The sequence below is a fragment of the Rhinatrema bivittatum genome, chromosome 8, assembly GCF_901001135.1.
Source record: "Rhinatrema bivittatum chromosome 8, aRhiBiv1.1, whole genome shotgun sequence".
In the NCBI taxonomy this organism is placed as follows: Eukaryota; Metazoa; Chordata; class Amphibia; order Gymnophiona; family Rhinatrematidae; genus Rhinatrema; species Rhinatrema bivittatum.
In genome coordinates this window covers 198,922,733-198,939,674 of record NC_042622.1, presented here as the reverse complement: position 1 = coordinate 198,939,674, position 16,942 = coordinate 198,922,733, and the positions used below count along the sequence as shown (strand labels likewise).

At 44.1% G+C, this 16,942-nt stretch overlaps 1 protein-coding gene across 2 annotated transcripts in view; it reads left to right on the top strand.

The window, feature by feature from the left end:
• RAP1GAP2 (RAP1 GTPase activating protein 2) overlaps nt 1–16,942 on the top strand; it is a 293,482-nt gene that overhangs the window by 233,349 nt on the left and 43,191 nt on the right. The gene's annotated exons all lie outside the window — the stretch shown is intronic.

The window sequence follows — 16,942 nt, the reverse complement described above, 5'->3', positions numbered from 1 at the left end:
TGGGTTAAAAAGAGGCGTTCCTGGGGCCTGTTTAGAGAGGGGAAGGCAGAAGGGACACAGTTGCGCGTACATGGGATTTTCAAAGGTACACGAGTTATTTTTCTCTTGCTCAACACCCCCCCCCCTCCCCCAGCACAAATAGCAAATGCAAAGTCTGCAGGGGCTTTGAGGAAGGTAACTCTTCAAAGACCTGCCTGGGGGCGGGGCGGGGTTTGGGGGGTTATGCATGTAAAGCCAGCGGAAGTGCGCGCGGTCTGGGGCAGGGCTGGGAAGCGCGCACACATTTATGTAGTTTTTATAAACGGGACATGAGGACACGTCAAACGTGCTCATGCTTTTGCACCTGCTAATCAAGTCGCAGGAATTAAATCTGAAATTTTCGGGTGGGAGCTCTGCAGCAAGTGATGGCAGGTGGAGGTGTCGGCAAACTGCTGCTTGGACGTGCATGCACAAATATGTTCATTAGCAAGGTACGTGCATCCACCATCCAGCTTTATAAAATAGCTGGCTCGGCACATAATCTGAGGGGTGTTGTTTGCACGGGATACAGTTAATTAACATGTGGAATGTATGCATATATGTTTATGCAATAATTGTATAAACTATGCGAATCCTTGTATTTAAAACAATGTGGGTGCACTGAAACATATGCACATACTTTCAGAGTGGAGACATGCAGTATTTTATAAACTCTGTGGCTCCTGCTAAAACAGCTATTTGCTGGTCCTTGTTTATTGTAGGAGGGACTTTGAGCTAGGATTGGCTTAGGAGGTTTATGCTGTTGTTTAATGCAAAGCTTAGTTGGGAGTATTTTTATATTGATTTAAATTGCATTTTATTGTTGTTATTTATTGATGTTCAGTATGTAGAGACCCACGGTGATCGCCACTAGTGTTAGGATCTGCGAGTGAAGCAGGAGTGGAGAATACCATTTTGCCACGGTACCTGCATTGGAAGCTGCTGCATTGGAGGTCCCTCTGCCTGCTCAAGAGCAGTTGATGCCTGGGATCAGGGTGGCCTTTTTTTTTTTGTTGTTTGGACATGAAAGATGGCCGCCGCGGCGTGAACCAGCTTAAAACGCCGGAGGGAAACGCTGTCTAATTTCGAATTTCTTTATTCTTATCTTTACAAAATATGCCACACACAAAAAGAAAAGGGCGACTGAGAGGTGAGAGTGCTAACTCACCTATGGTCGATCCTCGACAGCCTACCATTCCTGGTTTTTTTTCCTGGTGCTGCATCGATTGATCCGGAGTGCCAGGTCGCTGGAGGAATGGCGCGGGAGCAAGCGCAGATCTCCCTGACCCTTGACACCACGCTAAGCCCCGGAGCACCGCGAAAACCTGCTCCCCCTCAAAATATCGCAGTGCCTTGCCCTGCTTCGACTGAAGCCGGAGTGGTCATGTTGATGGCCAGAAATGATGACTGCGAGACCCGGGAAGAGGAGACCTTAGGGGAGAGTGGAGGAGAACAGCTTGCAGATCTAGAAGACCCACTCAGGGCTTCAACCCCGCGGGACATGGACGCAGCCATCATAACTTCTGTACAAGGTACTGGGTTAATAGGGGGCACCGATGAAGTGCAGGGAATAAGCCAGCTTCGTATGATTTCAGAGATTCCCTCTACCCTGAGACCTGATGTTATAACGTTGGAGGGAATTTGGAGTGTATTAAGTGGAATTGAGACAACGATAAAAACTCTTGCTAAGGCAACGGCTGATATTCAGAATCAGGCTTTGATAAATAATAATTTAATATCCAAGTATACTAATAAAACGGAAGCATTGGAAAAGAGAATTTCTACAGTGGAGGTTTTACAAGAAAAATTAATTCTTTCAGATAATTCAACGTCTAGAAGATTAGAAACAGTTGAAAATGCCCTGAGGGCGCATAATTTACGCATACTTAATTTTCCTGTAATCAAAGCAATAGCCCCACTGGAACTTTTCAAACTCTATATGAAGGAAATTTTAAAGATTCCCGATTCAGCATTACCGGTTATAGTTAAAGCTTTCTATTTACAAAAAGCTTCTCAACCAGAACAACAAAGTCCTGACTTGAATCTCACGGATATACTGGAAATGTCTTCTGAACATCAAATAAGTCAGAGGAAACCTCTCCTAATTTCATTTGCGTTTCTATCAGAGCGGAATCATATAATGAGACTGTTTTTTAGAAATCGACAAGTTCCTTTTTATGGATTCCCTATCTGGATTTTCCCAGATGTGATCAAGTCTACTCAGACGAGAAGGAAAGAGTTTCTTCTGATGCGGACTGCAGCCCTTAGAATAGGGGCTAGATTCACTCTGAAATATCCCTGCAAGGCTTGCATCAGGTACCAGAATGTGAATTATATGTTTCTTGAACCTGATCAAATGAAGACATTCTTAGCTGGAAAAACCCCCTTGGAAACTTCATCAGAAACGGTGTGAAAAGAGAAGAAATGATGTAGAAGCCGCGGTTTGACTATGTATTCTTGTGGATTTATTTCCCATTTTGTTATTGCTCCTACCGCCTCCTAATTACTAATTTGATTTTTCTTATAATTTAAATGTCGTTAATTATTATGCTGAAATAATGGTTAATCTGATTATTATTGTTTACCTATTTTGACATTGATTTTTTCTGTAAGGAGTTAATTCCTGGAATATAAGTTGTGAAAAACTTGATAAATAAAGAATAAAAAAAAAAAAAAAGAAAGTGCGAGAGTCCAGTTTTGTTGATTCCCCTATTCCTGTTCAAACCTCTGGCCGAGTAGGGCAGGAAGTGAGAGTACCATGTGATTGGTGGAGAGGGATTCTTCATTCCGTTTTGCTGGTTCCCCTATCCTTGCTCCGTGTGGAATTCCACCTTGCACTGGGTGAGGCCAGGAAGAGCAAAATAAGCGCATCTCCGTATGTGTTTAATGGTTTTTGGAGCTTCTGGTAAAGATTTGTTTGGGGGGAAGAAGTATTGTGCTCACTCTTCCTGCCCAAGAGAGGAGTGGGGGAGAAAGAAGATGATTTTGCTTTCCCAGCTTGAAAGATCCGAGTAACATTTGAGAAGAGAGTTGGGAGTGCAAAGGATTTCGTCTGGATTCCCCACTCAGGAGTCTCTAACCTGGGGATGTAGAGAGCTGTGAGATCTAGCGGTGGACCACGCATATATATATGTATATATATACATATACATATTTTTTTAGAAAGGGATTACCACCAGACATAGGGGATCCCATGCCACTCCGGGGACCTTCTTTTCTACCTTCTTGCAAGAAGACGAAGCCTGGAAGAAACACCAAGGGACGCGTTCACAGATTTGCTTTGCAATTACAGTTCGAGCCCTATCTTGGATGTTAACTACAAGAAAGTGTGATTGCGGCCACCTTAATTGCACTGGACAAAGCACTGCAGTAAACTTTTTATTTTGGAGCGCCCTGTCCGAAGGTCCAGTCTAATCTGTTTGACCTTAAGGGTTAGCCTTAAGAGTTCCGAGGTGTCTTAGCGAGACCTTTTACAATGCCACGGGACCTGGAGGTATTTCCTTCCCCACCCCACCCCCATTCAGAGAACCCATTCCAGTGTATGTTGAGACTTTATCAGGACTCAGCCCCGGGATTGAGTGTAACCCCCTACCTTCCTAGCCAATGCCAGAAGAGGGGGCTGCATACCGAAATTGTACGGAAATTACTGGTAGTCGCTTTGAGCAGGGTTGTATACCAGAAAGCAAGATATGAATGTAAACTGAAGCTGAATGTGAGCACAAACGCTATGTTGCCATTGGCGCAAATGACATCTGCCACTTGTTAACTGAACCCCGAGTATCCAGACTGATCAGAGTCTGATGGTCATCTGCTAAAGTCTGGATGTCTGTCTGGGGAAAGCCGATCTGCTCATACCTAGTTAAAATACCTCATGCAATAATTAGATAATATGATTCTATTGAAATCCTCCCCCCTCTCAGAGAAATGCAGGCAACAACTGTTTCGCAAACCAGATAAGGAAGGAAATGGATTTCATAGACAAGTTCTGGGATCTCCTGACCTTCTCTTTTATCATTTCTTCCTTCAGAATTGTGTAAATATTTGTCCTTGTGAAGCTTATCTGAAGAGTAACCTAGGTAAACCAGCAAAAGCCATGTGTTCGGAGGACAAGTATTATGCTAGGCTGGTAATCACTGTGCTTGCAGCATGACCTGCATTGCCTTGGCAACAACCGCGGCTTCAGCTGTAGAAAAGATGACCCGCCTTGTCCAGGAGTAAAAAAATGAGTCACAGTTTGAATGTTACCACCAGCTCTTGTTTGACATGGATATGCCCTTTGGTTGCTGGTTTTGGATTTGCGATTGCGTTCCTACTCGAAGCCCATGCCCATCTTGTTTTCCAATAGTAATTCTCTCAGGTTTTGATATCCTTTCCCAGCGGTTTTGTTCTAGTAGCTGTCTCTGGGATAAGAACATAAGTTGCCATATTGGATCAGACCAAGGGTCCATCAAGCCCAGCATCCTGTTTCCAACAGTGGCCAATCCAGGCCACAAGAACCTGGCAAGTACCCAAACACTAAGAAGATCCCATGCTACTAATTCCAGTAATAGCAGTGGCTAAACCCTAAGGGCCAGATCTTAAAATCTACGCCCGGATTTTATAACATGTGCACGCTGCTGCGGGCACATGTTATAAAATCCGGGCTCGGCGCGTGCAAGGGGGTGCACACATGTGCACCCCCTTGCACACGCCGAGCCCGAGGGGAGCCCTGATGGCTTTCCCCATTTTGGCCACCCCCCCACCTTCCCCTCCCTTCTCCTATCTAACCCACCCCCCAGCCCTAACTAAATCGTCCCCCCAACCTTTATTTCAAAAGTTACGCCTGCCGGCTCGCCATCCCCCAGCACAGGCCGCTGTGCCGGGGGATTCGGTCCCGCACCTGAACCGCCGCCACGCCCCCTGGATCTGCCCCCTTCCCGCCCCTTTTTCGAAGCCCCGGGACATGCACACGTCCCGGGGCTTGCGCGTGCCGCCGAGCCTATGCAAAATAGGCTCGGCGCGTGCAGGGGCAGATTCTCTCAGGTTGCGCGCGTATGTTACGTGCGTAGCCTTTGAAAATCTGCCCCAATGTCAACTTGTTTAATAGCAGGTAATGGAATTCTCCTCCAAGAACTCATCCAAACCTTTTTTAAACCCAGCTACACTAACTGCCCTAACCACATCCTCCAGAACTTTATTGTGCGTTGAGTGAAAAAGAACTTTTTCCGATTAGTCTTGAATGTGCTACTTGCTAACTTCATGGAGTGCCCCCTAGTCCTTCTGCTATCTGAACTCATCATACCCCTTTCCAGATCATTTATAAATGTGTTGAAAAGCACTGGTCCAAGTACAGATCTCTGAGGCACTCCACTGTTTATCTTTTTCTACTGAGAAAACAGATTCTGTGTTTCCTGTCTTTTAACCAGTTTTCAGTCTATGAAAGGACACCGCCTCCTATCCCATGACTTTCTAGTTTTCTTCAAAGTCTCTCATGAGGGGCTTTGTCAGACATCTTCTGAAAATCCAAATACACTACATCTACTGGTTCTCCTTTTATCCACATGTTTATTAAACCCTTCAAAAATGTAGCATTTTTGTGAGGCAAGACTTTACTTGGATAAATCCATGCTGGCTGTGTCCCATTAAACCAAGTCTTATCTCTATGTTCTCTGATTTTGCTCTTTAGAATAGTTTCCACCATTTTTCCTGGCACTGAAGTCAGGCTCACTGGTCTAAAATTTCCCAGAGCACCCTGGAGCCCTTTTTAAATATTGGGGTTTCATTATCTATCCTCCAGTCTTCAGGTACAATGGATGATTTAAATGATAGATAAAATTTTTTTATTAATAGGTCTGAAATTTCATTTTTTATTTCCTTCAGTACCCTAGGATGCATACCATCTGGTCCAGGTGATTTGCTACTCTTTAGTTTGTCAATCTGGCCTACCACATCTTCTAGGTTCACAGTGATTTTGTTAAGTTCGTCTGACTCATCACCCCTGAAAACCATCTCCAGAACTGGTATCTGCCCAACATCCTCATTAGTAAACACGGAAGCAAAGAATGAATTTAGCCTTTCTGCAATGGCCTTATCTTCCCTAAGAGCCCCTTTAACCCCTCGGACATCTAACAGTCCAGCTGACTTTCTCACAGGTTTCCTACTTCATATATATTTTTACAAGTTTCTATATGAGTTTTTGCCTCTCCGGCCAACTTCATTTCAAATTCTCTCTTAGCCTGTCTTATCAATGTTTTATATATAGCTTGACAATACTTATGCTTTTTCCTATTTTCTTCAGATGGATCCTTCTTCCAATTTTTGAAAGAAGATCTTTTGCCTAAAATAGCCTCTTTCACTTGCCTTTTAACCATGAGTGTAATCGTTTTGCCTTCCTTCCACCTTTCTTAATGTGTGGAATATGTCTGGACTGCGCCTCTAGGATTGCATTTTTAAACAATGTCCACGCCTGTTCCACAAACTTAACCTTTGCAACTGCACCTTTCAGTTTTTTCTATTTTCCTCATTTTATCAAAGTTTCCCTTTTCAAAGTTTAGTGTTAGAGCTATTGACCCCCTTCCAGTCATTAATTCAAATTTGATCATATTATGATCACTATTGCCAAGTAGCCCCACCTCCATTACCTCTTTCACCAAATCCTGCGTTCCACTATGAATTAGAGCTAAAATAGCTCCCTCTCTTGTTGGTTCCTGAACTGCTTCATGGAGCAATCATTTATTCCATCCTGGAACTTTACCTCTCTAGCATATCCTGATGTTACATTTACCCAGTCAATACTGGCGTATTTGAAATATCCCATTATTATTGCACTGCCAAAATGATTAGTTTCCCTGATTTCTCTTAGCATTTCATCGTCCGTCTCACCATTTTGGCCAGGTAGATGGTAATATATTCCTATCACTATACTCTTATCCAACACACACAGGATTTCTACCCATAAAGATTCCACTGTGTATTTAGTCTCTGGTATGATCTTTATCCTGTTGGGCTCTATGCCGTCCTAGACATAAAGTGCCCCCCACTAAGTTGATCTTCCCTATCATTGCAATATAATTTGTAGCCTGATATAATACTGTCCCATTGTTTATCCTCCTATCACCAGGTCTCTGTGATGCCAATTATGTCAATCTCATCATTTACTGCTATACACTCTTAACTCTCCCATCTTACTTCTTAGACTTCTGGCATTGGTGTACAGACATTTCAAAGTGTGTTTCTTGTTTGTATTAACAACCTGCTTTTCAGATGACAGGGAGAATTTGGAATCCTTTAGCTCAGGTGATTCTTTACTTATAAGCTCATGGACTACTTTTGCTTTATTGGATGAGTCAGTCTCAGCATTGAACTTCCATACCTGCGTTGCTCAAGGAAACGGCAAGTCCCTGCATGCAGTGGGCCCAAACCAGGACCGCTTCAGCCTGGAGCTCTCCCGTAACCCCACACTAAGGTGGGAATCCAGTTTTTGTCTTGCTGTGTCCATGTTTGCAAAAAAACCAGAAGAACTGCATTGTCAGCCAAATTCTTCTTGGAATCGACTTTTCAATTTCCTTCTGAAAGAAAAAAAGAGAAAAGATGGTTTGGGTGGGAGGTAGGGCTGACTTTTTTTATTTATCAAAAAAAAAACCATTCAGAAACTTCCAAATACTAAATGCAGGAAACATTTAGAGGCTAATTATTCAAAGGAAGCTGAACGCCTGACCTAGGCACTTGAGATTTAGGTTCCTAAAAAGTGAATTTTCATCTGAACTTAGGGGCCTAAGTTTTTTGGCTGAAAATTCACTCAGCATTAGAGGCCTGAAACTGAAGACCCTAAATTTAGCCCCTGCTGTTTCTTAACCTAAATTTAGCTGGTCAAGGCGACTTTCTTGCCTGCTTGTGGATGCTGCCATTTAATTCCTGGCATCGTGGTATCACACGTGAGGCGTGAAGCACAAGCTCGATGGCCGCTGGTCTGGGTGCTGACAGGTGTAGAGTTCCCCGGCACTGCCGATACCGCATAATCTTTGACATTTCCTCCTCCTCCGTAGGAAAACAATGGGGGGGTTATCAAACACAGAACGGTGCTGCAAAATGTGCCGGTGCTTTCAGGTGGGAAGAAACAATTTTAGGTGTAATGCTGGAAAATGTAAAAATGCTTGTTATGTCATCACATCTGTGGGGTGCCTTGAAATCCAACAATTGTTGACGGTCCGAGAAACGTGCCAACAAATGAGCAGCTCCGATAGCTTTTTTTCAGGTTACCCTCTCTGAATAAAACGGCGGGTTCATTTCCACACGACGTGTATCAAATTCTGTTGCAGTTAGCGAGGAGGAAATGTCAAAGATTATGCAGTATCGGCAGTGCCACGGAAGTCTACACCTGTGGGCACCCAGACCAGCGGCCATCGAGCTTGTGCTTCACGCCTCGCGTGTGATACCACGATGCCAGGAATTAAATTGCAGCATCCACAAGCAGGCATGAAAGTCGCCTTGACCAGCTCTACCGACTGCCATTCCCAATGGGTCATTTACTTACTGCTCTGTTCCGCTCATTAATTTATATAGGGCGCTCAGCCAGAAAAATGAAAATCAGACTCCCTGAACCCAAACGTTTTATTAACACTCAGGAGGGCCACGCTCCCTGCGTGGCTCACTGTATTCAGAAGTGTCACTCTTTTGCTGATCTACGTTGGACCAATCTTGAACAGTTTTGCCCCCCTCGGGGCGGGAACATAAATGCAGTTTTAAAAAGATGTGAGCAATCCTGGATTTTTTTCTTTGCCTTCTATAGCTCCTCATGGGCTTAATGAGAAAATAGAATGGCACTCTCTGTAATGGCATCCGCTATAGTTTCCATTGTGTCGTATTTACAGTGATTTGTCTTTGCGCCTCACTCACGGGCCGATACCCGCCATTGGACGCGCATTTTCCCTTACCCGTTATTCAGTAAGGGGCTGAAAACGCGCGTCCAACCCGCCGAACCTAATAGCACCCTCATCATGCAAATGAATGTTGATGGCCCTATTAGTTATTCCCGCGTGATTCACAAAGCAAAATGTGCAGCCAAGCCGCACATTTTGCTTTCAGAAATTAGCGCCTACTCAAAGGTAGGCACTAATTTCTTCGGGCACCGGGAAAGTGCACAGAAAAGCAGTTTTTACTGCTTTTCTGTGCACTTTATATCATGGAGATATTAAGTTGGAGGTCCCGAAGGGTACAAAAAAAAGAAAAAAAAATTTGAAGTCAACCGGTGGCTGTCGGGTAGAAAACCAGACGCTCAATTTTGCCGGCGTCCAGTTTCCGAGTCCGTGGCTGTCAGCGGACTCGAGAATCGACGCCGCAAAATTGAGCATCGGCTGTCAAACCTGCTGACAGCCACCGCTCCGGGCCAAAAGGAGGCGCTAGGGACATGCCTCCTTTTGCCCATTTCTACCGCCGAGCCTCATTTACCTCGGACTTTACTGAATCGGCCCGTCAGATTGGTGAGAAGAGGCCATGACTGACAGTTTCTTTCCCGTGCACGTTCCTTTAAGATGGCGAGTGACAGCATTTGTCTTTCTTGTCAAAAATGCCACAGGAACTAGCGCTGCTCCTTTGCTATATATTCAGGCTTACAAGCTCTAAGTAAATCCATACAACTTGGGTTGCTATAATGTATTCATTTATTTAAGTGAAAGAAGTACTCACCTTTCAAAGGTCTGTGTCTGCACGACTTGAGAGTTTCAAAGATATGCTAGTCTCGTTTTCATTTTGCAATGCTGTTCACTGCCTTCACATTTTGCTCCAGGATATAATTTGAGCTTTGACTTCTGTCCATTCCTGTGTGCTAACCCTGACCCCTGACGAAGATGTAAATCTCGCAACGCCACAGCGTCGGGTGAATTAAGAGACGGCACTCTAAGTCTGGCCGGTTCCTGTGGATTTAGGGAGTTGTTTAAAAGCTCATATTTTTGTTCTTCTGTCTGGAGCCTCAAGATACATTTCAGTTTACTAACTTTGCTCTGTACACCTTCAGCAAGAAGATTTTTTAACTGCATAGCAAAATAATTTCAAAAAAAATATATACCTGGGATTCACGGTTATTGAACTTGTCCCAGGTCAATGATTATAAATATATATAGGCACTCACTCGGTTTATAAGACATAGGACACTGCATTCAGTGGTGCAGTCTAAGTGCCATATTATATGAGGTCCTTTTAAGCAAAGTGATTGCATACAAGAATATTTGCACTACCTTGCCTCTCTGGGTGAAATTTTGATTTGTGCTGTAGGTGCGTGTACAGCAGTGACAGGCATACGTTTTGTAAGACTTAAGATGGGAGGCATTGATCTGCCAAGTTCAACCTTTTCTGTGTGTCTTGCACGCCTGTTGTAGATTCTGGTTTCACACCTGCCGGTGCACATTGATCTTAGCAGCTAAAAATAGACCGGTTGCTTCTATCTGGCTATGAAAGAAGCCCTGGTGAAGTCTGAGAACAGCTTGAGCAGATCTGTGAAATAAGTCCACGAGAACAGAAAGATGAAGGTGACGGGGCTAGACATCATCTGGAAGGAGCTGCATTTTCTCATGGGATATCTCAAGGGATAATTTTTCAAGTTGACACATGTCCTGGCTGTAGGTGTTAATAACAGTGGTGGTGATCATGAAATACTAGCTTCAGCCTGGTAAATAACAGTCCTGCCAGTTTCTGCTCCTGCATCTTGACTGAGACGTACAACTCCCCTGCATTTAGAAAGAGAATGTATTCATTCTCCCTCTCTCTTCTGCCAAAAAATATTCTTCTTGTTCAGTGAGACTTTGTAATATGACCTATCGTACATTCCTATTACAGATAATCCTAAAATGTCCCTCAGAATAGCTTTTGGAAAACAAGATGTCCTGATTTTGGCATCTCCCGACCACGTCACTCTTCAGTTTTATTTATTTAATTATTGACTGAGGGATTGATTGGTCTGCAATCTCCCCTTGCACTTTTGGGCTTGCAGCTCAGTTGGAACTGATCTCTGCTGGGAGCCTTCATTTTCACCCACCTGGGAGGTTGTCCCCTATGCTAGCCCCAGCTCTTTTAGCTGGGGCAGAAAGCTGCCTTGGCTCCTGCCCCTGCCCCCCAGCCAACCTGGGAAGTAGAAGACACGACCTGGCAGTTGAGCCCGGGTCTTCTGCGTGGCAATGCACATCAGTTGCCACTGCGCTGCCGAGCCTGCTTTTCTTGATCGCTGCAGGTGTAAAAGTCAGGTCTGTGCCTACGTGGTGAATTATTAATTCAACAGATGAATTCTTCACGTTAAATTATGATGTCCTTACCTAAACCTCCAAGACTATCTCAGTTTAGCAAAATACAAGACAAAGACATGCATGGTTGCAGCAAACCCGAGGAACCATAACGAGACACAGTGTTCCTGCAGTTAAATTACGTTCCCTAATGTAAACTGGGGTCCTCTGCTTGATCTTGTGTTCCTTCCAATGCTGTTTATCCATCCAGCACAACACCAAAAATAGCCTTTTTATCTAAAAGTATTTTAGCATTGAATGCGGAGCAGATCAGTGGTCATGCATTGTACATTTTTGGAACAGGGATCTCAGATTAACATTTTTTACACCAGATGACAGGGCGTGAACCGTAAATGTAGACAATGATAAAGATTAAGCCTGGACCACAGGCTTTTTGAAACTGATTCAGGAAAGTGGACATCGGAAGGCAAATTCATTTAATCCAGACGTAAATGGAACATTGGTGCTGATCTGGGAAAGCTCAACCATTCTTTTCTATATAATATGAGGGTAGTTTTCCGAACCATTTACCTGGGGTTAAATTGTCCTGTCTGAAAATTGTGCAGCTCCACTCGGATAGACGTATGTGCTGGATTTCTCAGCATGCGCACTTTTAGCCGGGTTGGGCAGAGGAATCCCCGGGGAAGGGGGTGGGGGGGGGCATTTGTTTACTCTGGAGAAGTAAAATAGCTTGCATGTGTGACATTTTCAAAAGGTTGTGCACTATTTTCAAAAGTATGTCTGCCTCAGTCACCTGCACACATAGCATGCTTTTAATGCAGGGCACGTGCTTTGCACTAGCTGATTTTCAGAGAAACTACCTGGGTAGATTCTCTTTGAAAATAGGCTTCAAAGTCCACATAGTAAAAGTGCCCAGAAATGTGGCGGCTATGCAGCTTGTTTGGAAAACTGTTGGCTGTAGTTCATAAATCCTATTTAATGTGCAATTGGAAGAAGCTCAGCCCAGAGACCAGTATTTCAGCTGGAAGCTAAGCTGCCTATTAAGGAGCAAGGATAAGCAGCTCGGAATCTATCTAGCCCTTAGGATCCTGCCAGGTACTTGTCTACCTGGATTGGTCACTGTTGGAAACAGGATACTGGGCTTGATTGGACCCTTGGTCTGACCAATTTGGCATGTTCTTATGTTCTTAAGGAGGCAAGGAATTGGTGGAAGATCCAGATGTGTCGACAGCAGAATAGGTTTCGGAAAAAATACTTTGCTACTAGACTATTAAATTGCCTTTTGTGATTGTTTTTCTTATTCATTTTTTTTCCACAATAGATGTGGGTTTTTTGATGTATATTTATAGGACTGGAAAAGTCTAGATATTTATATGTAACTAGATCACTGGCTCTTGACTCCCAAGTCTGTACTAGGCGCTTTACTGTTCTACTGAATTATTTTCCATAAAAGAACCAACTGCTTTGGCTTGTTCGTTTTGGGTTTTTTTGACAAACACACTAGGAGGGTAATTTTTCGTAGGCATTTGTGCGGGTAAAATGGTGGTTTCCCCTCAGAAAGGGCCTATCATGAAACTGCCCGCCCGATATGCAGGTGAACCTACGCACATAGGTCATGGGTTTGCCTGATCTAAGGGAAACCTGGAGGTGTTCCTGGGGGCAAGGCTGGGGATGGGGTTTTTGGCACTTGGGCACGGATTTTTGCATTTTCAAAAGTATATGTGCGTTAAAACTTCAAGAAAATTTCCCACACGAGAAATAGCCGGTGCATGCGAAGTTTTGCTGTGTTCCTGTTCAAAGCAAATCTATGCGTGTAGGTCCGCTTTCAAAATTGATGTAACTTATGAGCGTAGTTGCTAGCTAAGTTGGGCAGGCGGGTATAAAATGAAATTACTGACCAAAGGTTCTCCTGTCGCTTTTGGTTTTGATTTATCTTCAGGTAATTTTCAAAGAGTTATGCGGGGTTGTGCGTGCAAAATTGACAAATCTGCACGTATATGGGGGGATGGGGAATATGGAGGGTTATGGGGTTTGGAAGCATGTACGCAAATTGCTATTGTGTAAGCAGTATTATGCACACACATTACCAAACTTGTCTGTGCTCTTGTACACCTAATTGTTTCAGGCAATTTTAATTGGACCTCTCTTATGCCTGCACTTTTTGGGTGGGAGGTTTGGGTGAATTGGTTGGGGTTCAGGGTGAAGTGCGGGAGTATCTAGGTGAACTGATGGAGGTACTGGCAAAATGATGATTTTAAGTTTGCATGTGAGTGTGTATTTTCAGAAGCGGAGTACACACATACAAGTACATTTTTAAAAACCCGGCGCGCGGAAATCCTGGGAGATATGTGCGTGGCCGGGCTGAGCACATTTTCCAAACAGCCCGGCCACGCATGGATCTCCCGGGACGTGCGGAAGAGCTGGGGTTTTGAAAAGGGGCGGGCTGGGGGACCATAGGGAAAGTTAGTTCCAAAACAAAAAAGAAAATGGTTAGTTAGGGTGGGTTTAGGGGTTGTGGTGGAGAGGGGAAAAGGAAGAAAGGAAGGTTAGATAGGGGGATAGGGAAGTTCCCACCCAGTCCACTCTTTATAATGGAACGGACTGAAAGGGAACTGGGCAAAGGCTCGATTGCAGTTGCTGCGTGTGTTTAAAAAAATCCCCCCCCCCCCGCGTGCATGCGTGGGCACCCGCGCGCACACAGATACAAAATCGGGTGACCATGTGGGCGCGGGCATCGGATTTCATAACATGCGCGCGGCGACACGCACATGTTACAAAATCAGTGCATCCCTTTAAAAATGTGCCCCATAGTTTGCAAAATGCCTACCTTGGCATTTAATTCTGGGTTATCATGCGCAAATTGTTACAGATATTATGCACATGATATATACTCGTGTATTTTTATCAAATGGGTAGAGGAAGTGTGTGTGCTTCTACATTTCAAATGTATGCATGTACTGAAACTTATGGGCATACAAGCGCTGCAGAAATACACAGTGCTTTATAAACTGTACGGCTTCTGCCACACAGTTTATAAACTAACATGCATCTCAGCACATCCACTTATGTGCACAAATGGTCTACAGCAGATAGTTTTGAAAGTTGGACATATTATGTTGGGGGTTTTTGGTTTTTTTTTAACATTTGTTGTACATCACTTTGCGTTGACCTGGAAAAATGATTTATTAATCAGATAAAATAAAATTGACCTTTTATGCCTCATCTAACATGGCCAGTAAGTTGGCTGATTAGCAGACGCCAGCCTCTAGCCACAGAGCTGAAAGGGGCAGACAGCTGATCCAGCAGTGTCCACCGCTTGCCACCTCAAGAAGGAATGGAAGGGGCCGAGTAGCTGCTGCCTTAATCTGCACACTCCTGCTGCGGAGGGCGCACGGTTTGAGTTCCTGTTTTGCATGCGGACATTGGGAACGGAGTCAGAGTGCCATGCAGCGGCAGACACTGGGGGGGAGGAAGCACGCTACAGTGCAAGCTGGAAACGAAAGTGTGCTGCTTAGAAAATGGGAGCAGCTTTCTGTCCGCCAGAGTGGAGGAAGCCACATGCTCTTCCTTTTTTTTCAGTAATGAGCTACTTCCAGTTTCCAAAGTTAGAGCATCAACTGAATAAGGAAGAAAGATATCATGGCATTCTTTGCCCAAACAGTCTGAAAGCCACATGATATGGATGAACAAAACTGGTGAGAATAAATAGAAGGCAGTCAGGCCTGCTGTCAGGCACAATCACAATATCCATATTATTGCTTAGTGTTATAGCTGGTGAAACTGAAGCCTGTTGAGACATGGCGACTTGTCAAAGATTGCGCCAGGAGTTAGCAGAAGAGCTGGGATCTGATGCGAGACATCCCTCAGGGAAGGAGGTGTGACCGTGCGGTTAGACTAATGAATTTCAAGCCAGCAGGGTTCATGGTTTGTGCGAGTTCAAATCTTTGCTGTCCCACTGACTTGGGCGAGCCATTTCACGTCTGATTTCATTTATCCACCTGTCATTCGATAAAAAGTTTCTTCTTCCGCTCAGAAGCTCTCAGGTATTGAATCAGACTTTGCACCCCAGAGCTGGCTGTATGCATATTTCTGAGATGTAAAATTGTGCAGTGCATTGCGATCCTGACCGGATGAAAAGCATTACATAAACCTGGATCTTAATTGTTGCCATCACTGCTTGTTTGAAGCTCTGACGCTGGATCATGCTTCTTCCTTGAAGACCCCTTGCAATGTCAGATATTGTACCATTGGAATTGCTCTTTGCTTTGGGTTAGCACTGTGCGTGCTGTGTAAAGGAGACAACTGGTTCAGAGCTTAGCGCTGCTGACTAGGGGTCAGAATAGTTATAGTTTGGATTCTGTCTGTAGGGATGTGCATGGAAAGAACTTTGATTTTGTTTTTCTTTGACTATTTTTTTTTTAAATTTTATTTATGCTTTATAGCCCATGCTAAACCCACTTATCAAATGCTAAATCATTGTATCATGCACTAAAATGCAGAAATAAAACAAAAATCTGTTGGGGGGAGGGGGGGTTTGTATCGTTTCGAATCGGAAACAGCATGACACGAAACGAAATTACTAATGTAGTCCATGTTTTTAATGTTGTTTTAATGACTGCAAATCCCTAGCTTCCTGTGGGGAAGAATTCAAAGTACAAAACGTTGTAGCTCAGGAGCAGAAAACAGTGCTAGTGTGAAAACAGCAAACTCGAGACATTAAAACATGTGTAACCTTCCCTTTCATCCTTTATGCCTTTGGGCAAATCCCTTTGACTTCCTGCATTATAGCTCACCTTCCCCCAACTGCAGTTGAGTAATCATTATACTGCACTGCCATAAACTATGACAGGGTGAATTATATTACAAGGACATAGATGTCGAGATTGAAAGAAGACCATGAAGTTCCACTTTTTGATTGCGTGATGGCTATCTTAAGATGACCAGCTGACTCTGTTCTTTCAGCAGGGGATGATTCAGTCCGGGTATTACATCCACTGCATGCATGCACTTGGCACTCCTACTTTTCTCAAGGAAATCTGAATTACAAGTCAGTGCAGGCAAAACGAGTCGACTGGATTTAAACTGGCGTCAGTTGGCGACCCTAGAGTCCTGAAAAAAACGGTACATCTGTAGTCAGTTGGGCAGTACAGGAAGGAAATGAAAAGCCCATCCTGAGATACAGCCATGCTCACAAGTCCTTGGCATTACTCTTCCTTGGAGTATAATTATGTTGTCGAATATGTTATATTGTCATAGCTTATGGCAAATGCAGTATAATGATTGCTAAGGGGTGTGCTGTTTTTGAAACGACATAGACGATACTAGTGACATTGTCGTTGTTTCAAATCACTTTCTAAACTAATCGATAGAAAAATGAATTTTTGTGTTTTATTTTCTATTGTTTTGTTGTGCTTATCGGTTTCCCGGAGAAACATATTAACCTAAGGGATCCTGGAGACCTCCTGTCCCATCCCTGCCACCCTTGGAAGTGGTGAAAGTTTCCCCAAAAAGGGGGTCAGGCTGCCCTTTGCCCCTATCATATCACAGGGGCTACAGCTTCCATTGGGAAGCTCCTGTCATTTCATGGGGCAAAGGGCGGCTGGCACCATTTTTCAAAATGGCGACCACTGGGTCTGGGAGCGGAAGATTTGCACCCACTAGGCCACCAGGATGATTTTGGTAAGTCTGGGGGGGGGGGGTTTGGAAGGGTAGAC